Source organism: Quercus suber, unplaced genomic scaffold (assembly GCF_002906115.3).
Source record: "Quercus suber isolate HL8 unplaced genomic scaffold, Cork oak 2.0 scaffold_62, whole genome shotgun sequence".
Taxonomy (NCBI): Eukaryota; Viridiplantae; Streptophyta; class Magnoliopsida; order Fagales; family Fagaceae; genus Quercus; species Quercus suber.
The window spans coordinates 510862-518527 of NW_027069527.1; the positions used below are offsets into that span (position 1 = coordinate 510862).

General features: G+C 35.0%; 1 long non-coding RNA gene and 1 pseudogene across 1 annotated transcript; both read left to right on the top strand.

Annotated features, from left to right (window-relative positions):
• Positions 1 to 2153: 2153 nt before the first annotated feature.
• LOC111994580 (DExH-box ATP-dependent RNA helicase DExH18, mitochondrial-like) lies at positions 2154 to 5996 on the top strand (annotated as a pseudogene).
• A 657-nt stretch (positions 5997 to 6653) lies between these two features.
• LOC136061133 (uncharacterized) lies at positions 6654 to 7289 on the top strand. Its single transcript, XR_010628701.1, has 2 exons — positions 6654 to 6918; positions 7006 to 7289. It is a non-coding gene; the product is annotated as an uncharacterized LOC136061133 (long non-coding RNA).
• The last annotated feature ends 377 nt before the right edge of the window (positions 7290 to 7666 follow it).

Genomic DNA, 7666 nt, shown 5'->3' on the forward strand with positions numbered 1-7666 from the left:
TAAAAGACTTATCTTCTTGTATTTGATGTGCTTTTATGGTCAGACTGATTAAACGGACATTAACTTCAGTCAAATACGGCAACCTTTAAAAATTAATACCAATGAATTGAGGGAAAGTTTACTTACTCATGAGGAAAAGTCAAATGACAAGTAACTTACGAGTTACGACCATTCAATACCGAGAATTTATTAGTATGATGATGATATTAATAATTGAATTTCAATTTCAAATTCAAAACTGATGTGCTAGAAATAAGTCAATGATTACATACTTTAGATTTAGAATTAAAATACTAATAATTTTTATAAAAATATTCCAACACAACACATGCATACACAAAAATATACTAGCCTTGACAGTTGAGACCCCAAAAAAATCTTTTATTTATGTATTTATTTAAATTTGAGATAAAATTCCTAACTCTAGAACTAACATAAGTGTATCACCCGCAAGTTTCTCTCCACTAGAGAACGTGGGTCTTCCCTCTTCTCATAGGGTGTAGAATTTGCTGTCTCTTCTTGTGAAGGTGTCGTAGTACCTCTAGGTAACAAGTTACCTGTGAGGTTTTGTGGGTTCTTTTTCGTGGGTTACAGGAAAACACAGTTCTTAGATTTATTTACTTTGAAACAATGGAAGACCTAACAAAATCCTGGAGCTGCCTTACACTATCGGAAAACGAAGGTTCCAACCTTCGCTTGACGGAAAAACAGGCAGAGATAGAATACGTGTTGGCTGTGAAATTTTTAACCAAGCGCGCTCTTAATATAGATGCTATCGCGAAAACTTTTACATCGTTATGGAGAGCTAAAAATGGTTTCAAGCTACAGAAAGAAAGGGAACAAGTAGTTCTTTTTACCTTTGATGATAAAAGCGAGATGGAGAAGATTGTAGTCAATAGAACCTTGGAGTTTTGACAAGCACTTAATGGTGCTGCAAAGCTATGATAAGGAAATAGACTGACTGAGATGGAGTTCAAGTGGGTTACTTTTTGGGTGCAGATACATGATATACCCATTCGTTTCAGAAATAAACGAGTGGTTGTGCAGATTTGTGAGGCCATTGGAAAGGTGAATACGATGGCTGATGAAATCGGAAGGGATGGTTTTATTAGAATTAGAGTTACCATTGATGTATCAAAACCTTTGTGCCGTGGAAGAGTGATTTCTCTGGACATTGGTAAGGAATTATGGGTGTCTTTTAAATGTGAAAGACTCCCTAACATATGTTATCGATGTGGCTGCCTTACGCATGATGAAAGGGACTGTGAACAATGGACTGAATCAGAAGGAAGCTTGTCGACTGAATCCCAACAGTTTGGACCATGGATTTGTGCTCCACCTTTTTTTCCATCAAGGAAAACGTCATTAAGGTCCTCGATTTTTCCACTCGACGAGGAAAAGACTCTTTTGCTACACCGCCACCAGCAGCGGGAAGCAAGCAGGTTGTTGTTGTTCATACAGGGAACACGTCGGACGGAGGTAATTAGATCAGAAAAGGAAAGTACAGATACTGAGCAACAGGATAATAATGGAGTGGATTCTCAGGAGAATAATTTGCGTGATTCACGTTCACCAAAATTATGTGGTTCAATATCTCTTTTTTTTTTTTTTTAAATTTTTTTTTTAAAACTTTAAGGGTATGTGTTGGTAACTGTTTTTCTCTTTATTTTCTTTTTTTAAAAATAATTTTCTATTTTTGAAACTTAAAAACTTGTTTGGAAAACTAAAATGGATAAAAAAGAAAGACTGTTCTTAAAACTCAATTTGTGAAGGAATTGAATACAGACAAAATGCTGTTTTTTATTTTTGGAAATACGCGTGGATGAAAAAAATGTGTGAAAATATGTGTAATGTTATTTAAACACTAAAAAACGTTGTTTAAAATCTCTTACCAAACATAATTTTCAAAGTCAATGAAAACATGAGTCTGATTTAATAAACCTATCTCATTTATAGTTCGAATCTTAATAACAATAAAGTATTTCAGTATTTCCTATTTTTTTCTTCAAAAAATAATTTTTTTTTTAATTTCAATTAATCATAGATATTTTTGATTTCAAAAATACAAGTTTTTGAAAATAGAAAAAAAAACAAGTTTGGTTTTATTTATTAACTATTATTTTAAAAAAAAAAAAAAAAAGGTCGGATCGGATAATAGCCGTAGCCGAAATTGTACGTGACATGGGTGGTGGAACTGGGTGGACTTCGCAGTGGTGGGTTGCCAATGCTGTGTCTCGCTCACTATCACAAACACAGCCATACAGGTATTATTCGCTTTCAGTCTCTCACCATCTTCATTTTCGAGGGGTTTGAGTTTGATTCACCTACAGGCTCTGCCGCCCTCCTCTAATATGCGAAGCCCTTTTTGCTCTTCAGTAACTAATGATGCTGATAATGTTAATGGTGTGTGTAATTTTGACAATGGTTTAATCAGAATGTGATTTTAATTTTGATGCTGATGTTGGGAAAAGTGTTGAATTCTTCCATACTGTAGATGAGGGTTATAGCAGTGTTGGTGGTTACTCTGCCCAAACCATGGTTGAATTGGAAAATGGTGTGAATGAGGGTATTGTTGGTGATTCTATGGTGGCTTTTGATGATGAATCTGATATGGGTTTGGAAAGATTTGAGGGTTATTTTGCAAATTGTACAGTGGAAAATGGTGTCGACAGATGACTTGTATTATGTGGCTGTTATTGATGAAATTTAGATTATAGCAGACCCATGTAGGGGTTATGCTTGGACACAGGCATTGCTTGGATTGAAGGCTGATGAGATACGTTTATATGGGGATCTGAGTGTTTTAAGTATTTGTTTGAAAGATCTGTGCTGAAACTAGGGATCAATTGCATGAGTAGCATTATGAGAGGTTTAAGCCATTGGTGGTTGAAGCCAATACCCTATTGGGAGATCTTAAAAAATGTCTGTTCTGGGGATTGTGTGGTTGCATTTTTAAGGAGAGAGATATTTGAGCTTAAAATGGCAATTGAGAAGCACACCAATCACCTCTATTGTGTAATGCCTTGCCATCAGAAACTCGAAGACGGTAAGCTACTCTATTCAATGATTAAGTCAATGAATTTGATGTGCTGTGGGAATGGATCTGAATCTTAATATAAGAACGCTTGTTTTTTTATTTTTTATTTATAGCCTTCAAAATACAATGGAGACAAGATTGTTCCAGTTCTAGCTTCACGGGTGAAACAAATTGCTGGAAGAGCTGGGCCATAGAGGAAGCCACTATCCAGACGGACTCGCAATGACCTTGCATTTAGAAGATTTAGACTACTTGATGAGTGTTTGAAGCAACCTTATGAAGAAGTACGGAAAGTTGGTATCTTTCCCTTCTTGAACAAGTTGAACTATTTGACGGGCAACTCCTAATGTAGTAATGTTACATTTTGTCATCAACTTGATAAATTTGGTGAAAATTGCCATCTGGATGGGTCATTACTTTCTGTGTTGACATGATCATATAAAGGTCGATATGATCATACTTTCTGTGTACACAGATTATTTCTTGAAGATTGTTTTAACTTTTGTTATACCCCAATTATTATACGAGACCCAAAAGCAATGTACCATCTCCTGAGGTTTGCTTCAGCATACAGTCATAATGTTCCTGTCAATATTGTAATGGGCTTGCCAAAGGGTTCTGCTAGAAATGGTGCAGAGCTCTTGTATCTTGAGACTAAGCATCAAGTGTTATCTATGTAATTGTGGTTATCACACCACTTGAAGGAGGAAACTTTTCCATATATGAAGAAGGCTGAGGCAATGGCAATGGACGTTGCTGACTAGTTAGTTCAGTCTCTTACCAAGGCCAATTGAAAACTAGAATCAAGGCTGGCTGGGAAACTAAAGCCTCAAAAGAAGGCAGATGGTTATGAGAGGCCAAGATCACTTATCAAATTATACGAGAAGTAAGTACCTCTAAATTATGATTCTGTTTGGGTTCATCTTGAAGTGGTAGAGTTTTCATTTTAATATATTAAATAGTTAGATTTTCTTAGAAGGCACAAATTTCAAGTTTCTTTTCAAATAAGCACGATGTTTCCTGGTTTCAATCTGACCTGTGGTTCTATATCTATATAACTCTAGTACTTTGCCTTGTATGGTTATAAATTATTCAATTTCAATTAAATACTTACAAGATTTGATGTTCTTTATCTTTACGAACTTGTGGTTGGTGCACATGCATTCATGTTTGCAACATGCTTTTAGTGGCAACTGTAACAGGATAGTGGTGGGATTGGTTGATGTTGCATTTTTGGTGAAATGCAAGGATGGTATGTATTTGTGGTGTATACAATTGCAGGTGGCCTGATGGTTGTGCTGGTGGTCATGGTGATGTGGTAAGGGTGATGATGGTAGTTGGTGGTGTGATGGTGTTGCGGTAAGGGGTGATGGTGCTGTGGTAAGGGGATGATGGTGATTTGATGTTGGGCCTGTTGGCGGTATTTGCTTGGATATGATTGTGTTGGTGATTCGTAATACATTATTAAGATCCATTTTGACTTGAGGTTTACTTTCTTACCAGTTTAGGCTATGATTGAAGAATAAAATATAGGTTAAATAATGTTGTTGTTGTTAGCCACTGGCGTTTTAATAATTCTTGCAGTATTTTTTTTTTTTTTTTTTTAGTGCATCACTATTGCTACTAGAAAAGAACATTATTGTCCCACATTATTTGTTACTTGGTAAATAAACAAAAAATGAGGATGATTGGCCCTATGCAGTATCCAATTGAATAAAACAATGAGGAATGAGGAATGAAATGAGGAAAAATATACTTGCGCACTAAAAACTCACACCTTCCATATGCACCTCATTTAAATAAATAAAAAAAACAAAATTTAAGTCACTTATGATGCCAACTTAGCAGAATCCTATTTTCTCTGTAACCAAACAGCCAGAAAATGTTCACATCTGTTTTTATTTATTTTTAGATCTTTCACAAACACTATTCCAATCAACTGTTCCTGGGTTCACATTGTTGAGTTCACGATTGTGGTGGGGGATGAGACGAAGTTAGTTGACAAAGTAGAGAAAATTAAAGCAGATGTGATCTTCTTGCTGAATTGGTTTTATTTTTATTTATTTTCATGAATCTAATGAAACCTGAAGTGTCAAGTGAAAGCCTCTGTGTTGCATGAAATTGGTTTTATAAATTAATGACCTTTTTATTTATTTTTGAAATTTTTTGGAATTGGGAGACTTTTTGTATGCTCAAGTAATTGATCTGAGCTAATTACATCTAGATGGTTGTCAATGATATACTGGCTGTTGGTTGGAGCATTTGTTGCTTGGTGTAATATATCATTGGCACATCCATTGTTGCTCTTTGTAAGCACAATGCTTGTAACAACTTATTTATATTTTTTTGTTTCAGTAACTTGTTTATTGCTAGAATGACCATCTACAATTTCTTGTTCTTTTGCTATGATAGCTTTTACGATGCGTTTTATATGATCAATTTTGTCATAATTCAATGATTTCATTGCAGCTGTACTGTTGGTGTTATCTCATCAATGTCCAGCATTTGTTTCATAGTGGATGCCACTTATATGTATATGAGATTTTCTAAAATTTCTTTTCCTCAATGGCTTGCGTATTATGCCTTCTGCAGTTTCTGCAAGATTTTCCCCTGTACCTCTGTTGGAAAGTTGCTTATTAGTGTTTTTGGCGTGTGTTTTCTTTTAATAATTGATTTTTGTAGCTTAATTGACTTGGAATTTTTCTTTGGCAGATGAGATACTCAGCAAGATGGCAGAAGGTTAACTCTCAAGTGTCCTTTGTCTAAAATATTTTGTATTTTTAGTCATTCTGCTTGCATCGTTCAGCATCTTGCTAGTGCTGCAGGCACATTTGGTTGAGTTTTGAAATGTTGGGACTGTCAAACACGAGAGAATATGGCAATTAAGGTATTTTGATATGTAGTAATGTAGATACTGCAGTGCAGCAGTGATTGAGATCGATGTACTTCAACTTCTTACCAAGATNAACTCTAGTACTTTGCCTTGTATGGTTATAAATTATTCAATTTCAATTAAATACTTACAAGATTTGATGTTCTTTATCTTTACGAACTTGTGGTTGGTGCACATGCATTCATGTTTGCAACATGCTTTTAGTGGCAACTGTAACAGGATAGTGGTGGGATTGGTTGATGTTGCATTTTTGGTGAAATGCAAGGATGGTATGTATTTGTGGTGTATACAATTGCAGGTGGCCTGATGGTTGTGCTGGTGGTCATGGTGATGTGGTAAGGGTGATGATGGTAGTTGGTGGTGTGATGGTGTTGCGGTAAGGGGTGATGGTGCTGTGGTAAGGGGATGATGGTGATTTGATGTTGGGCCTGTTGGCGGTATTTGCTTGGATATGATTGTGTTGGTGATTCGTAATACATTATTAAGATCCATTTTGACTTGAGGTTTACTTTCTTACCAGTTTAGGCTATGATTGAAGAATAAAATATAGGTTAAATAATGTTGTTGTTGTTAGCCACTGGCGTTTTAATAATTCTTGCAGTATTTTTTTTTTTTTTTTTGCCTTTTGTTTTTAATTGCAACAAATAGCTTCCAAAGTTTTTTTCTTTTAATAATTGATTTTTGTAGCTTAATTGACTTGGAATTTTTCTTTGGCAGATGAGATACTCAGCAAGATGGCAGAAGGTTAACTCTCAAGTGTCCTTTGTCTAAAATATTTTGTATTTTTAGTCATTCTGCTTGCATCGTTCAGCATCTTGCTAGTGCTGCAGGCACATTTGGTTGAGTTTTGAAATGTTGGGACTGTCAAACACGAGAGAATATGGCAATTAAGGTATTTTGATACGTAGTAATGTAGATACTGCAATGCAGCAGTGATTGAGATCGATGTACTTCAACTTCTTACCAAGAATGATAAAGGCAACTCACAGTATGTACCTTCTCACTTGAGGCTTAAAGAATGACTAGTTCATTTTGTGACATGACTGAACTCTTATGCATCTTTATCCTTTTGCAGTTGTGTTCAAATTTGGAGCTGGTTTAATTACTGCAATCGCATATGTATTGTATGTATTCCCATTCGTTTACAGTTTTGGGTTTGTTCTGATGGAGAAGCTGTCAGTGAGTGCGACCAATATCGAACAGGATGAAAACCATTTGGTTATGGATTTTTGTTTTTGGCATTTAAATTTCTGATGAGTTTTCCACATGGTTATGGATTTTTTCTTTGTTAGTAAGTTTGATCATTGTTGAGTACGATGAAAAAATTCAGTTTGCCAAATGGTTATGATTGTTCTTTCATTTTACTTTTTATTTTTTATTTTTTAAAGTTTAAATTTGTGTTAAAGTAATTTTAAATTAATCAACATTCAGTCCTGAATCTGTATTAATAATTAAACTTACTCCTTTCTGTGTTCATTTTGCATTTTTATTTCGTCTTGGCTCCATTTGTACCCATGGAGAACATCAGAAAAATGAAAAGCTGATCCTAATGTTGCATTGAATGTCCTAATTGACTTCCTTTATGCCAAGATAAATAGAAGTGAGTAAGAAATGATCATAAACTAGAACAGGAAATACAACATTTCAATTAAAAAATGAAAAGGGGTAGAAAAGATTTTGGGAGAAACATTATGTGAAAGAGCAAAGAGCAGGAACACAAAAGGTCACTAACAATA